This window comes from Rhamphochromis sp. 'chilingali' (genome assembly GCF_963969265.1).
Source record: "Rhamphochromis sp. 'chilingali' genome assembly, chromosome: 1".
In the NCBI taxonomy this organism is placed as follows: Eukaryota; Metazoa; Chordata; class Actinopteri; order Cichliformes; family Cichlidae; genus Rhamphochromis; species Rhamphochromis sp. 'chilingali'.
The window spans coordinates 5,300,935-5,318,379 of NC_137929.1; positions in this window are offsets into that span (position 1 = coordinate 5,300,935).

Below are 17,445 nucleotides of genomic sequence, written 5' to 3' on the forward strand. Positions count from 1 at the left end.
AACAAGTTCCTGTCCAAAAGGATTCAACGAGGAAATCCAGTCTAAATTCTTTTTCTTTTTGAAATGATGTCGTTTTGCTGAGCGTGGAAACGAATGCGACGATAATTTCCACAATCAGCAAAAGAAGGAATCACTGAGTGAATGAGTGAGAATTTTAAAATAAATGGGGAACTGACTGACTGACAAAAGCTGATAAGACTGACTGACTTAACACCATTGTGTGAAGTCAACCCCCACCTGACAAAGGTGTGGATGTATCTCTGTGTGTGTCTCTGTTGCAGGAGCAGAAGGAGACCAGAGGAGGAAACTTGGGTCACATGACTATGTGAACTCTGAAAATTTAACCTTTTTAGTTTAAATTCTCTGTCTGTGAATTTACCATGTGTGTGTCATTCACTACCTTGTGTTGCTCACAGAGATTACTGAAAGAGTGTATACACCTGCGCAGCGCTAACATTTACATTTCTTTTTACAGCCGATGGTTAATCATGTGATTTGATCATGTGATTTACAGCAGGACACAACTTAATGATGTTTCTCTACCACAGGATTACTGAGATTTTGTATGAAGAAAACTGTAGTTACAGGCTATATGTTGATGATGAAATTACAGTGTTGTTGAGAGAATGTTGGAGAAAATGTGAATGTAACAGGGGAGAAATTTTTTTTTTCTGCCTGTCCCGTTTGGCTCTTTTGAATTCTTGTCTAAAGGCAAAGAAAGATGCCCAACGGATTTACTTTACCAAATTGACCATCCCAGCCTTGCCGTAATGGTCCGTTTGATTCACCTTTTATTGTTTATTTTATTTTCACTTGCTGAATACGGGACAGACTTGACTGGAGGAAAGAAGGGGAGAAAGAAAGAGGGAAAGAGAAACAGCTGAGAAGAGGGACGGGGGAGAAGGGCAAAAAACAAAAACCAACAGAATGGGCAGAAAAAAAATGCATCTATCGATCACCTGGATCACCTGTTGAGAAAAAAAAAGAAAACAAGCAGAAGAAAACAAGAATAATAGAATAAACAACATCACAATGATATATGGGAATATGACAGTAAATACTAAATATTAAATACTAAATACTTCCCCTGCCAGTAATAACATTACTGGCAGGGGAAGTGGTGGTAGGGGGAGATAGACCTCCAAACCTTGGAGGGCCCGAGATGTCCCCAGAGAGGTGGCGTCTGATACCCAACCTGACATATAGACACAGACATACAGGAACACACAGATACAAACATCCATTCCCACCCTCATGCTCTCATGTGCACTTACTCCACACTCAACCAACGTGGAGACAGACATAAAGAGACGCTGTACACACGATCACACTCCCCAAGCGTACTCTACAAACCGGGTCTGGGTACCCTTGCCCCTGGAGGGGGGAACTGCACCCAGACCCAGGTGGTGTTACCCTTTTCCCTGCGGTGGGGAGAGGCATATATATATATATATATATATATATATATTGACAGCTGTGATGTTCTTATGTTCCAGTCGGCAGCATTACGGTTACCATGGTTCATGGTTACAGGGTGATGCTCTCTCTCTCTGCGTGTTTCCTGGGTGAGAGAGCGCCTTTTTGTTGTTGTTGTTGTTGTGCTAAGCTAATAGGCAGAATATAAATAAATACAATAAAATATCCTGCTATAACAGTTTGGGTCAAAGTGCAGATGTTCCAGATGTTCTGAGTCTGTCTGTGTTTCATGTTAACATGTAGATGTTGGACCAAAGTGAAGCTTTTTGATGTGACAGCAGGAATGTGAAGTGTAACTCTGAGCTGTAGGAAATGAAACTAAACGGACTTTTTCTCCTTTATTTATAGGAAAGTGTAGGAGAGCAACAGATGAACAAGCGTTACTGTAACAGGAAACATCAGAGGACCTTTATGTTCATCATCATCACTGTTTCCTTGTTCTGTCACAAACACACAACACTTCCTGCTCTCTCTCTGATGGATCTGATTGGCTGTTTCATTCACAGGAGGTCAGGGCGTCACACAAACAGCTTTAACTGCACAACGACACACTTTAAATCATCTGCAGACAAACCTGTGTGTTTGATTTATGAAGAAATAATAAAGACGTGTGTACAGCTGTCCATGAAGCAGCTTCTCACACAAACTCTGACACTTCAGCCACTTTAATTCCTGCAAAGCTGCGTAATAAAGAGCTGTGACTGCTATGAGCTGCTGATGATGACTGCATGAAGCTCTCAGCTGAAGCTTCTTTCATTTATTTTAATGTTAATGTCGCCTTTTTAAGCCTGTGTGAGGATTTTAATGACACACATTAAATGAGCTTCTTTGATTAAAACCAAATTCATGTTGATTTTCAGCCTGAAATGATAAAAACTTTAATAATTCTGTTTATAATCATCAACCTGGAGACTAATGAAAAGTATAATAGTGAAAAAAAGCCTTTATTATTTGAGTAATGCCTGAATCTGCTCAGAGACAACACAGAGGTGTTGATGACAGTTTGACATTAACTGAATTAAAAACAAAGTGCTCTTATTGTGAAAATCTGCCTCCTACTTCTTTAAATCATTTTTATGTATTTTTTAACCTCACAGTGAAACATTGAGACATTAATCTGACACAGTTTGATCAGCAGCTGTGTTTTCACTGACGTTTCACTTTGATTTGTTCAGACTGAGCAGAGAGGATCGGTTCTCTGTGTGCGCACTGCTGAGAAACACAAGCTCATTTCTGCTGTTTCATGAAAAGTGTTATGGAGGAACAAGAAGTTCAGCCTCTAAACTCTCAGCGTGAGGACTGAGTGAAGAGTTTCAGAGCAGAGAGTTTTGGCTCACAGCTTTTAGCGTCTACACAAAGAGACGATTACGCACTTGATCTGAGAACATCTCCACCTCCTACAAACAAACTCTCCTACGAGCAGCTGTCACAACCACAACAGGCAGAAGACTGGATTTCTTCAGGTCAGATTTCATGCAGTTTGCATAAATTGTGTGTCACAGACTTTGTAGTTCACATTTGTGTGACTCGTTTAAATCTTCTCCTCCTGAAAGTGAAACTCTTACAAACACATCAGGCCACAACCTGCTGCAGGTTAATGATTGATCTGAAGGCAGCTGACCTTTGAGCAGGAACTTGTGAGTCTTTTATTGTGTTTAATGCTCACAGTGCTGAAGCCTGCAGACACACCCACATCATATTATTTGTTCTCAGGAGATAACATAGAGATTTTGGCCCTTTCTCAATGTGCGTACTTGCGTTCTCGTCTACTCGTGATACGTCATCAGTCGGAGACCAAGTACTGTTCCAATTCGAAGTACGCATCAAGCCGAGTTCTCGCTCCGCCCGTTTCATCGAGCATGCATCGGTGGTGAGTTGTGTGGACTTGGTACAGCTAAATATCCCAGAATGCATTTCGTCCAAAACTCAAACGCGGCAATGGCGGACGAGCGGGGCTGAAAACTTTTAGATATTACTCTTTCTGGGTCACAAAATAAACATTTAAGTTATTTCAAGCGAGAATGTAGCTGTGTAAACTTCAAATATCTGCTCGATTTATCAAGATATCATATATTTCCAAACGCGCTCCGACGTTTTTGGAGACGTCTGTGACCCGCCAGCTCCATAGCAGACAGCGAGGTCAAGGATCATTAGAGCCGGCGAGAACAGCGGACTCCCAGCACATCGTTTTCACTCCTTTTATTAAGGTATGTACACGTATGTACATGTACACTATTTTTATTAATAGAGATTTCACCACTGAGGTTAAACATGATATATAAGTCACTTAGATCACTTCTAAATGTTAATGTTTGGCTTATTTCAGTGTTTTATTTGTTCCTGAGTAAACTGGTTTGGCTGTGATTAAAGTTAAGCTTCATAACATATTACTCACAGTTAAATTAAGAGGGGACGGCAGTAAAAACTCTGGACCTGTGACATCATCAAGTATGCCGGTGTTCCAATTGGACAAATTGCGAGTCCGTGCTCCCGTTTCCGGCAAGTCTGTGCTCCCGTGCGGTCTCGGCAAATCCGGTCTCGCCGAGAACGCGAGTACATACTTGCGTACTTAGAATTGAGAAAGGGCCTCTGACTATATCGCTCTATCGGGAGGCACCAAGATGGCGGCTTGAACAGTCGTGTTTTTTTCAGGAGCTCCGAAAGACCGCAAAATTTACTAAGTAACTTCATTCTCTTTCCACTCGAATTATAACTATGGATGCCCAAAAGGTTATTAAGAATGCAAAGCTGCAATTTGTGCCGTCAAACCCCAATGTTAAGACGTCGTCGCATGCTAAAGTCAGTGACCATGGCTATGCTAACACTGAAGCTGCCAACGTGGGCTTAAACAAGCGAGAACGGGGAGCAGACTCGGCGCCGCCAACTCCTTCAAAACAACCGCCAGAGGAGAAAAGAACAAAATCTTCAGAGAAGGAAGACGATATCTCCAATAAAACTATTTTTGAAGCCATTATGGGACTTGACAAAAAATTTGAAGCACAACTGGAGGATATCAAGGAACAAAACAGACAAAGTGCAGCTATGGTTGCCAGCTTGGCTAAGGCTGTAGAGTTTAATGCTGCAGAGATAGTTGATTGCAAACTGAAAGTTGTTAAACTGGCAAATGCGAATGAACAGCTGCTTAAAGACAATGAAGACTTGAAAAGGAGAGTGAGAGAACAGGAGCGCTACCGAATGAGGTGGTGCCTAAAACTGAAAGGGATGAAGGAAGACAAAGATGAAAACATTAGAGTGAAGGTTTTGCAAACGCTTCAGAAGATTGCCCCTGACTTGAACTTAGAAGAGGCCGTTGATATTGTCCACCGTTTAGGGAAACGAGTTGATGGCAGAAACAGAAACATCATTATTCTATTCACACAGAGGCGAATTAAAGAAGAGTTGTGGAGGCGCACCAAAGACTCTTCAACCTGCAAGCAAGAAGGCATCAGTTTCGCAGAGATGTTGCCGCAGGAGGACATACAAGATCGACAGCGCCTATGGCCTCTGGTGGAGGAAGCAAGACGTGCGGGTAAACGAGCCTACTGTCGTGGTCCACATGCCTTCATTGATGGACGCAAAGTTGAGGAAAGACAGGAGAACTAAAAATGACAAAAACTGAAATAGTGGAAACTTGTTAGCGGTCTAAGGAGCTCAGCATTTAGTACTTTTTTTCCTTCTTTTTCTCACGTGGTGAGTGATATTCTGTCTATAGTTCATGTTGAATGTTAACATTTGTTTTGGTTCTTTAAATGTTAGGGGTTTAAGAGAATCTGTTAAAAGAAAAGCCTTATTTTTGTACTGCAAAAGTAAAAAATCAAACTGTATTTTTCTACAAGAGACTCATTCATCTGATAGTGATGTATCTTTTTGGTCAAACCAATGGGGTAGCAAAATCCTGTTTAGCCATGGCTCAACGAGGTCGGGGGGTGTAGCAATTTTATTCAATAACTTTCCTGGGGATCTTGTACTACAACGGACTGACTTGAATGGTCATTGGTTGATTGCTGTAATGAGAGTTGAAAGTTTGTTTTTCATTTTAGTCAACGTTTATGGATATAATAATGAAAGTCAGAATAAAATTATGTTAGAAGATATAACTTCAAATATTTTTGAACTTAAAGATCGATACCCTACAGAATACATTTTAATGGGTGGTGATTGGAACATGACTCCTGATGAATGGACTGATAGATGGCCCTCAAGGACAGGTAGACCACAAAAAAATAACCTAATTATAGATTTTTTGATAAATAACAACTTGACAGATATTTGGAGAGTAAGAAATCCAGGATTTAAGAGCTTTTCTTGGTTTAAACCAAATGGAGCTTGTAAATCTAGAATAGACTATTGGCTAGGAAGTGACATCATTCTTAGGCACACTGTAAAAGTTGTGATGTCAAATGCACCTCTATCTGATCATTGCTTTATTGAACTGTGCTTAGAATCGGAAATTAGACAATCAAATAAAAGAACTTATTGGAAGTTCAATGCCAAACTTTTACAAAATGAAGACTACTGCGACATAGTCAGAAAAATTATAAAAGATATTATGGCTGATCATCTAATTGTAGGCTATACCAGTAAATGGGAATTCATTAAATTCAAAATTAGAGAATTTAGTATTCAATTCAGTAAAACCATAAGTCAAAAGCAAAGAGAATATGAATGTAAATTATTCCAAGAAATTACTTATTGCTGTAGTAAAGATGATCTAAATACCCAAGAAAGGAGTAAACTTATGGAGTTGCAAACTAAATTAGATCAGCTCTACCTAAATAAAGCAGAAGGAGCTTTTGTGCGTTCACGGGCCAAGTGGATTGAGGAGGGGGAAAGAAATTCTTCATATTTTTTTAATTTAGAAAAGAGCAGACAGAAAAGAAATTTTATATCTTCTCTGTTAATTGATGGCATTGAATGTGACGACCCTAAAATTTTGGAGAATGAAACTTATACATTCTATTCCAATTTATACTCCTCACAGTTCTCCCAAGCAGATTGTGATGTCTTTTTTGATCAAATAGATAATCTGATCCCTAAAATTGATGAATCATTTAAGGAATTATGTGAATCTGACTTCAGAATTGAAGAGTTAGATGCATCTGTTAAGAAAATGGCACTTAATAAATCCCCTGGTCCAGATGGGCTTACAGTTAATTTCTTCCAATTTTTTTGGGAAGACTTACGGGAAATTTTATTCAAAGCTATACTGGCCAGTATTGAAAAGGGAGAATTGATGTCTAGCATGAAACAAGGATTAATTACATTAATTCCTAAACCAAACAAAGATAAACGACAATTGGATAACTTAAGGCCCATAACTTTATTAAATACAGATTATAAAATTTTCTCTAGCTCAGTTGCAACAAGGCTCAAACAAGGGGTTTCAAGTATAATTAGTGAGACACAATCAGGGTTTTTGAAAGACAGGAACATTCATAATAATATCAGATTGGTTTTAGACTTACTGGACTACAATGATCTAATTAGTGATGACAGTTTTATTCTTTTCTTGGACTTTTATAAAGCTTTCGATTCAGTAGAACATCCTTTTATTTTAGAAACACTAACTCGATTTGGATTTGGGGATAAATTTAGGAAGATAATACACTGAACAAAAATATAAACGCAACACTTTTGTTTTTGCTCCCATTCCCCATGGGATGGACGTAGAGACCTAAAATTCATTCCAGATACACAATATAACCATCCCTCCCAAACAGTGGTCACAAATCAGTCCAAATGTGTGGTAGTGGGCACATCTGCTATATTGAGATAATCCATCCCACCTCACAGGTGTGCCACATCAGGATGCTGATCTGACATCATGAGTAGTGCACAGGTGTACCTCAGACTGCCCACAACAAAAGGCCACCCTGGAATGTGCAGTTTTGTCTCACAGCAAAATGCCACAGATGCCACAAGCAATGAGGGAGCGTGCAACTGGCATGCTGACAGCAGGAATGTCAACCAGATCTGTCGCCCGTGCATTGAATGTTCATTTCTCAACCATAAGCCGTCTCCACAGGCGTTTCAGAGAATATGGCAGCACATCCAACCGGCCTCACAACCGCAGACCTCGTGTAACCACACCAGCCCAGGACCTCCACATCCAGCAGGTTCACCTCCAAGATCGTCTGAGACCAGCCACCCAGACAGCTGCTGGAACAATTGGTTTGCACAACCAAACAATTTCTGCACAAACTGTCAGAAACCGTCTCAGGGACGCTCAACTGCATGCCCGTCGTCCTCATCGGGGTCTTGACCTGACTCCAGCTCGTCGCCGTAACAGACTTGTGTGGGCAAATGCTCACATTCGATGGCGTCTGGCATGTTGGAGAGGTGTGCGCTTCACGGATGAATCATGGTTCACATTGTTCAGGGCAGATGGCAGCTGAGAATGTCCCAGTTCTTGCATGGCCAGCATACTCACCGGACATGTCACCCATTGAGCATGTTCGGGATGTGCTTGACCGGCGTATACGACAGCGTGTACCAGTTCCCACGAATATCCAACAACCTCGCACAGCCATTGAAGTGGAGTGGACCAACATTCCACAGGCCACAATTGACAATCTGATAGACTCCATGCGACGATGTGTTGCACTGCATGAGGCAAATGGTGGTCACACCAGATACTGACCGGTTCTGGGTCCCCAGACCCCCAATAGCGCAAAAAACTGCACATTCCAGGGTGGCCTTTTGTTGTGGGCAGTCTGAGGTACACCTGTGCACTACTCATGATGTCAGATCAGCATCCTGATGTGGCACACCTGTGAGGTGGGATGGATTATCTTAATATAGCAGATGTGCCCACTACCACACATTTGGACTGATTTGTGACCACTGTTTGGGAGGGATGGTTATATTGTGTATCTGGAATGAATTTTAGGTCTCTACGTCCAACCCATGGGGAATGGGAGCAGTAACAAAAGTGTTGCGTTTATATTTTTGTTCAGTGTAGATATACTGTATAATGATATAAATAGCTCTGTGTCATTAGGCTATGGCACTGGTAAAAGGTTTAGCGTTAAAAGAGGAATTAGGCAAGGGTGTGGAAGCTCTCCGTTGTTGTTCATAATGGTTGTGGAGATGCTCGCAATTCTAATTAAAAACAGCAGCGTTGTTGGAATTGAGATTATGGATAATCTTTTAATAATTAGTCAACTTGCAGATGACACTACTCTTTTCTTAAAAAATGAACATCAGATCCCCCTGGTAAAACAAATAATCACTACATTCTCAAAAGCTTCAGGCTTAAAGTTAAATTTAAATAAATGTGAATTATTGGCATTAAAAGAGTGTAATTCACAATTACTGTACGATATAAAGGTGAAGAAGGAGGTAAAATATTTGGGCATCACAATTTCAAAAGATCACAAAGTCTTAGAAAAAGTAAATATTTTAGATAATGTTGACAAATGTAAGACAATCTTAAATAAATGGTTACAGAGAGACATCACAATTTTTGGAAGAATATTATTAACCAAAATGGATAGTTTATCTAGATTTATATATCCAGCTTACTCTTTATCAATATCGAATAAAGTTATTAAGACAATTAATGGCTTGAATTTTAATTTTATTTGGAGGAATAAGTGCCATTATATATCTAAAGATGATTTGGTTAAACCATACATTGAAGGCGGTGGAAACGCAATTGATTTTGATGTAATGAATGGTGTTTTGAAACTTAAATGGTTAAAATCCTTCCTAAATAATCCACACTCCATTTGGTTTTTTATACCAAATAAGGTCTTCAACACACTGGGTATCGACTTTCTCCTAAAGTGTGACTTTGAAATTACTAAGCTACCTGCTAAATTCTCTGAATTCCATAAACAGGTCCTTCTTTATTGGAAAATGTTATTTAAACATAATTTCACTCCACATAATAGCCCAATTTGGAACAATAGATATATGCTGATAAACAGAAAATCTATTTTTATTCAAGATTGGTTATCAAAAGGTGTTTGGGCAATTGCCCATTTTGTAGATGAGGAAGGACATGTTCTAGGACATCAAGATTTTTGCCAGAAGTTTAATATCCAATGTTCTAAAAGTAAATTTAATCGGGTTATAAAATCCATTCCATTGTCACTTAAAAACATAGTTGTAAATGATATAATATATTCTGACATCTCCCCCAAGTTAAGGCAATTATATATAGATGGTATTCGATTTTGTGATGTTAAATGCAACAATAAGTTTCTTAGATCTTCATTAAGGAGTCTTTATTCTCCAAATTTACTTAGACGTAATTACATATTAAAAGATTTCCAAAGGAAAGAAATTGAAAAAATAAGAACTGATTATATCACCTTCCCTATCCCTCCTAAAGGGAAAGAAGTCCAATTTAAAATCTTGAATAAAATTTACCCGACAAATAGACTCCTTAGTGATAGATTCAAAATAGAAACAGGTAATTGTGCATTTTGTGAAACAGAAGAGGAGGATTTGGATCATCTATTCTTTTTGTGCAATTTTATACAAATATTTTGGTTGGATTTTCATACCTGGCTTTATTCCAAGGGGATTCAAATTACCCCATTTACCCTAAATATGATAATGTTTGGAGAGTTTTTGAAAGAAAAGAAAGCTAATTATGGTGTTAATGTGTTATTAATCTTGTGCAAGCATTTTATACATAAATGTCGTTTTTTTAAGACTAAACCAACACTAGCTTACTGGAAAAACGACTTAAACCTGTTGGTTAAATCTTTGACTTTAGTTAAGAAGAAAAAGGCTGCTTCTTTTATTTCCTTTATAGAAGATTTTGATTTAGTGAGTTAATAATTTGTTGAATTATGTGACCCCATCTTTGTATTTTATTTTCACTATGCATGAAAGTTCCTAATATGTAAGAAAGGTCTATTCTCTGAATCTGTGATATATGGTGCATTTTGTTTGTATGTTTATATTACTAATAAAAAAAAAATAAAAAAATAAAAAATAAATATATATATATTAGGGGTGCAACGATACACAAAATTCACGGTTCGGTTCGGTTCGATACTTTGGTGTCACGGTTCGATATTTTTTCGATACAAAAAAAATGTTCATGCCGTTTTAATTTGTCATTTATTAAAATTATAAATATATATTTTAACACAAAAGTACAGTTTTTAAATTTAACCCTAACCCTTGTGCGTGTTGTTTTTTAGCTCGTCATATTGCAGACACAGAAATTCTTTTGTCCATGAAACCATAAAGCTGCACTTTCTTTTTGCCTTATAGTCTGATTTGTCATAACTTCTCCGTTTTGTGGTAAGCTTTTCTTTGGCTGTCACTTCTTCACCCTGACCTGTCTTATTTGGCTCAGCAGAACTAAAATATATATCTGTCTGTGAAGGTTCTCAGTCATCCAGGTCATCGTAGTGAAATATATATCCTGCCGCACTCACATAAGCTCAGCGATTCTCTGCGCGATCAACCTCTCACATGTTTAAGCTGCGGGAGATTTCACTTGTCATGTTTGCATAGTAAGCTAACAATTAATAAGACGATGTCAGAGGAATTGGTGCACAAATTATCATCACTCACAGATCAGTGCTGTCGCGCTCTATACACAGTTCGCGCGATTGCAAAGTGAAAGCAAAAAAACAAGCGCAAATTCAAACACGATTTCAATATGTCACATATTGACAGTGGCTCACCCAATGACATAATTACCCAGCTACATTTCTGAAAGAATGCAAAAGCATTGACATATATTTTTCCTTCCTACAATAGCCCGACAGGCAGGGGAGAGATAGCCCCGGGACGTCGGGCTAGCGATATTGCGAGCCCTGTATCTGATTGAGGAATCACTCATCTTTGGAAAAGAGAGTTTATTACAGAGAAATGTCTCTTTCCAAAATAAAAGCTATACTATCCGCTTCTTCTGGGCTATATTCTCAGCAGCATATTAAACATATCAGGTCTCCATAAGGAGAATCCTGTGCTAACAGCTGTCTAAATGACTCGGCTAAAGTTTGTAGCATGCATGCTTGTTGTTTTTGTCTTTGCACTAGGATGATGTCGGTGTAAATGTGCAGTCATATTCGTTGTGTTCCCACTAGTGCTTTCAGGTTAATCTCGTTGAAATAACCTTAACGCCACAACACGGCAAATCTCCATTAACGAGCTACCCTATACAGAGGGGCTAGACGGCCAACACGTTAACGAGCTAACTGCGCTAACACACTAGCTCCCACCCATGTAATTGAGCATTGCATGGCACATCCAACATACTGTTTTACTTTAGTCCATGACTCGCTTACCTTCAGGGTCATACGTCACATGAAAACCAAAATAATTCCAAACGCCAGATCTGAATGAGGGTGGGGAGGTCCACTTCTGTCTCGCTAGCTTGCCCTGCGCTCTTCCTTCTGACCATGCTGTCTGTGTTGAGTGCTCAGTGAATCTGCGTTCGACTACTCCGCCTAGGCTGCACTCTCGAGCCTAGGCGGAGTAGTCAAATGCAGATTCACTGAGCGCTCAACACAGACAGCATCGTCAGAAGGAAAGTTGATAAAATAAATTACAAATTTTGTATTGTTCTTTTTTTTTTCTCCCCTTTGGTTTTCTTTCTTTCTCTCCCCCTCTTTCTTTCATTCTTTCCCCCTGTCCTATCCCACAGTCATGTCTGTCCCGTTTGCAACTGAAAATAAAATAAATTCATAATTATAATAAAGGTCAATCAAATGGACCAATATGATGATCCACTTAAAATAAATCCTCTTGGCATCTTTCTTGGCCTCAAGACAACAATTCTGATGGCTATAGATCCAAACGGGACACAAAAAAAAAAAAAAAAAAAAATTGAAAAAAATTGTATTGTTCGATACATATGCGTACCGAACCGAAAGCACTGTATCGAACGGTTCAATATCGATACGAATATCGTTGCACCCCTAATATATATATATATATATATATCGCTCTATCGCGATAGCGCATGTTGATGATGTCATCAAGCTGTGCCTTTTTTGGTCTAAAGCATCGCAGCGGCTACGCTGGTCGTGTCCAAATTCATGGGCTGCATCCTCCTGAGGACCCGGCCTTCGCGGTCTACGTGGGCCGGGTCCTCAGAAGGTCGAGTAGGCCGGAAGTAAACGGCCGTGAAATTGGACGGTCTAGCCTTCAGATTAGCGTCACCGCTGTCTCGGTGGAGTTTAATAAACTCCTTGCTATCTAAAATATAACAGGACACTGGCGTAAATTCTCGACTGTCTCATACTTCTGTTTAATCAGTTTTCTGTTTCACGTTTAGTCAGCTGTGTAAAAACCAAGGAGGAACCCACCCGGGGGATTAATAAAGTTTTATTTTATCTAATCTAATCTAATAACTTTAATCTTAGCCAAACCGATTTACTCACGAAGAAACAAAACACTGAAAAAAAGCCCAACAATAAAATTTTTAGGTTGTCTAAGTGACTTATACATTACGTTTAAATCGAGCAGCGATAGTCCGCGGTGATCTGAAAATGATGTGCCGGGAGTTGTGCCGTTCTCGGCCGCATCAGTAACCCTCGAGCTCCCGGCTAGCTGGGTAGCAGACGTCTCCGAAAACGTCAAAGCACTTTTGCAAATATGCGATACCTTGATAAACCGAGCAGATATTTGATGTTTACACAGCTACTTTCTCGCATGAAAATATGTTAAAAGTTTATTTTGTGACACAGAAAGATTAGTATGAGTAATTTTAAAACTTAGTAGCGGCCGCCATTGTTGGAAACTGGAGTTTGGCTGGGCCGCGCTATGAATTCTGGGATATGGTAGGCCACGAAGGACACACCTGACCCATCCTTCAAATTCGGGGAAAAGGAGGACGCATTTGTCGGCCGCATTCGGAGGAGTCTACGAATTTGGACAGCCTTCGGCGCGTCGCTGTGACGTAATCGGTCTACAAATGCGGCCTCAGGAGGATGCAGCCCATGAATTTGGACACGACCAACCATTATCCTCTTCAAATTATGGCGGGCGACAGTCATAACAAAGAGATAAAGCACTTTTGAAATACGGGGAAAGCCAAAAACTGCACTTCCTCCACTTCCGTAACATTGATTCATTAATGTTGAATTCTCTCGCAGCTGCTCTATTCCCATGTTGTTGCAGTATATTAATCAGAATCAGAATCAGAATACTTTATTGATCCCTGGGGGAAATTATTTTTTGTTACAGTGCTCCATTTTAAACCAACATTAAGACAAGACAGACAGGCAGGCAGGAATGATTTACTGTGTCGTTCAGTGGTGCTTTTCGGTAACCTCAGTCTCTCACTGAACGTGCTCCTGTGACTGACCAGCATGTCATGGAGTGGGTCGGAGGTGTTATCCAACATTGTCTTTATCTTGGACAGCATCCGCCTCTCCGACACCACCTTGAGGGAGTCCAGCTCCATCCCCACAACATTGCTGGCCTTACGGATTAGTTTATTAAGTCTGTTGGCATCTGCGACCCTCAGCCTGCTCCCCCAGCATGCAACAGCATAGAGGATCGCACTGGCCACAACAGACTCATAGAAAATCCTCAGCATTTTCTGGCAGATGTTGAAGGACCTCAGTCGCCTCAAAAAATAGAGACGACTCTGGCCCTTCCTGTAAAGTGCTGTGGTGTTTTTAGCCCAGTCCAGTTTATTGTCAATGTGTACTCCAAGGTATTTATAGTCCTCCACAATGTCAACACTGACCCCCTGGATTGAAACAGGGGTCAAGTGTTTCCTGGTCTTCCTGAAGTCCACGATCAGTTCCTTGGTCTTTGCCACGTTGAGCTGCAGATGATTCTGCTCACACCACGTGACAAAGGAGTCGACCACAGCCCGGTACTCTGTCTCATCATCCCTGCTGATGCATCCAACCACCGCAGAGTCATCAGAAAACTTCTGAAGATAGCAGGTCTCTGTGCAGTGGCTGAAGTCTGTGGTGTAGAGGGTGAAGAGGAAGGGGGAGAGGACAGTCCCCTGTGGTGCCCCTGTGTTGCTGATCACCTTGTCAGACACACACTGTGGGAGACGTACATATTGTGGTCTTCCTGTCAGGTAATCAACAATCCAGGACACCAGAGAAGCATCCACCTGCATCGCTGCTAACTTATCACCCAGGAGGGTCGGCCTGATGGTGTTGAAAGCACTGGAAAAGTCAAAAAACATGACCCTCACAGTGCTCACCGGCTGGTCCAGATGGGTGTAGACACGATTGAGCAGGTAGATGATGGCGTCCTCAGTTCCGAGACGAATCATAACTAACCTCGTATTGTGGATGGATGATTTCAGTTGTTCTCCTGACTGAAGTTTGGCCCGTGTACAGCATCCTGCTATGCGATTGCATTTGTCCCTGACCACCAGAATCCCTCACGTTAACTTTTATCGAGTGGAAAAAAAGTTGGCGTTCATCCTCCAGCTTCACTGTGCTAATGTTATGCTAACATAGCTGTGTCGCTAGCAATCACGTAGCACAACATTATATACCACCCAGCCAACATGTATATATGGGCCCCACCTGGTTTTTGCTCGGGCTGGATGGGTAGCATGTGGGCATGGGCTCAAACTGGGCTTTTTGTATGGGGCCTACTTGGGTTCTTCACATTAAACCCATATGGGCCATCCCAAGTGAGCACTTTTAGTAGGTCCTAGCTGGGTCAAACATGGGAAACACTTAACTTGGTCCAAAATGGGAAACACATGTAGGACCCACTTGGGTTTTCCACCTGGGATAGACATGGGCAAACACAGTCATTTAAGGATAGGCTGTTGTTGTGTGCCCCAGGTGGGGCAAAGTTAGGTAATCAATATATGTTTTAGTATCGATGACACAGGTGGGCCCCACCTGGTCAAACTAAATGGGTCGCACATGGGCAAATGCAAGTCAGACCCTGAAAACATGTCTATGTGGGCCCCAGGTGGGGCAAAGTGAGGTAATCAATATATTTTTTTAGCACTGATGACATAGGTGGGGCCCACCTGGTCAAACTATATGGGTCGCACATGGGCAAATGCAAGTCAGACCCTGAAACATGTCTATGTGGGCCCCAGGTGGGGCAAAGTTAGGTAATCAGTATATATTTTTTAGTACTGATGACACAGGTGGGGCCTACCTGGCCAAACTATATGGGTCACACATGGGCAAATGCAAGTCAGACCCTGAAAACATGTCTATGTGGGCCCCATATGGGTTATGTTAAGTTAATATGGGCATATATTTTATGTGGGCTCAAGATTGTTTAGTATATATGGGACCCACTTAGGTTTCTCACATTAAAGCCATATGGGCAAAACCGAGTGGAAACATATAGTAGGTCCTGGCTGGGTCAAACATGGGAAACACTTCACTTGTTTCAAAATGGGAAACACACGTAGGACCCACTTGGGTTTTTCACCTGGGTTAGACATGGGCAAACACAGTCATTTAAAGAAAAGCATTTGCTGTGTGCCCCAGGTGGGGCAAAGTGAGGTAATCGGTATATATTTTTTGGTACTGATGACATAGGTGGGGCCCACCTGGTCAAACTATATGTGTCACACATGGGCAAATGCAAGTCAGACCCTGAAAACATGTCTATGTGGGCCCCAAATGGGTTGTGTTAAATTAATATGGGCATATATTTTACATGGGCTCAAGATTGTTTAGTATATATGGGACCCACTTGCGTTTCTAACATCAAATCCATATGGGTGGGCATCCAATGTAGGTCCTAGTTGGGTTAGTGATGGTAAATGTGTACATTGGTTCAAAATGGTAGCACATGCTTATGTGAGGATTCTTCTTCTGTGAAGAGCCTGAGAAAGTGTTATTTGAATAAAGGAGGATTTATTCCAAACAAGCCCATCACAGATTGCGCACAACCCAGGGAGTTCTGAAAGTCAAATTGTAAAAATAATCTCAAAAGAAAGTATGAACATAACTCTCTTTTATAACCTGCAGACGGCACCCATGTGGTACCATTCTCTAAGAAATCACCCTAACTTTAACATATTTGGCACAACCTCAGTCTATCACTTTTGCTACCCTTACGTACAGTCAGATGTTCTTGACCCTTCATTTTTGACCCTCTCAGTATTTAGCCTTGGCTAGCAAATGTACTCAAAGTCCACATTGAGACCTCAAGATGTTATGTGTTATCAGACACTACAACCCAGCTGTCAAGTGAGACTATAGGAACTTTGGTGTTTTTGAACATTCAATGTTACTCAAAACACTCTGCACACTATTCCAAATAACTGGTTTGAAACTGGTTACTTTTTAATTTTAGATTTCATTTTATGTACTTAATGTGAACTCTGCATGGTAGGCTGCATGGTGAGGCTCAGATAAGATAAAATAAGGACTTCATGATTCTTCTTAGGTAAATTCACTTGTCACAGCAGCAATAATAAGTGATTAAAACGGACACAAGAGTAGAAAAAAAGAAAAGCAAAAAATACGAATAAAAAACTTAAGATAAAAGTGAATTACACAGACAAAATCCAGATTTGGCATTTGCAAATTAAGGATTACTGGTTGTTCAAACAATTAAGACTATTTACTTGAGCAAACATGCAGTTGAGGATTTTTAGTAGATCAGACACACTCTACTGTATTAGAGAAAAGACAGTTAGCTACATGGAAGATGGAAGTTTTGGTTAATCAGATCCAGTAAAGCTCCTGAAGTATATTACCGATCTGTTAAAATGTTACTCTTCAAACTTGTGCCCTCAAATTATATAACCAGAAATAATTTATATTTTCTTTGAACTAGTGGAAAGGAGAGGGAATGGGGTCTTTCAAGCAGTCACACTTCAACTGTGAAACTCCCTTGTCCTTATGGTGTATTGACACTATTGAAACTTTTCAAAACCAGTCTAATGTTAGAAGAGCTTTTAGGTAAACTGTTATTCTTCTTCTTATTATTATTATATTTTTATTAATTATATTTTTATTATGATGTTTATTTGGGTGACACTTTTTGATAAATATTATATATTACTTTTTAAAACATATTAACCATCCCTAT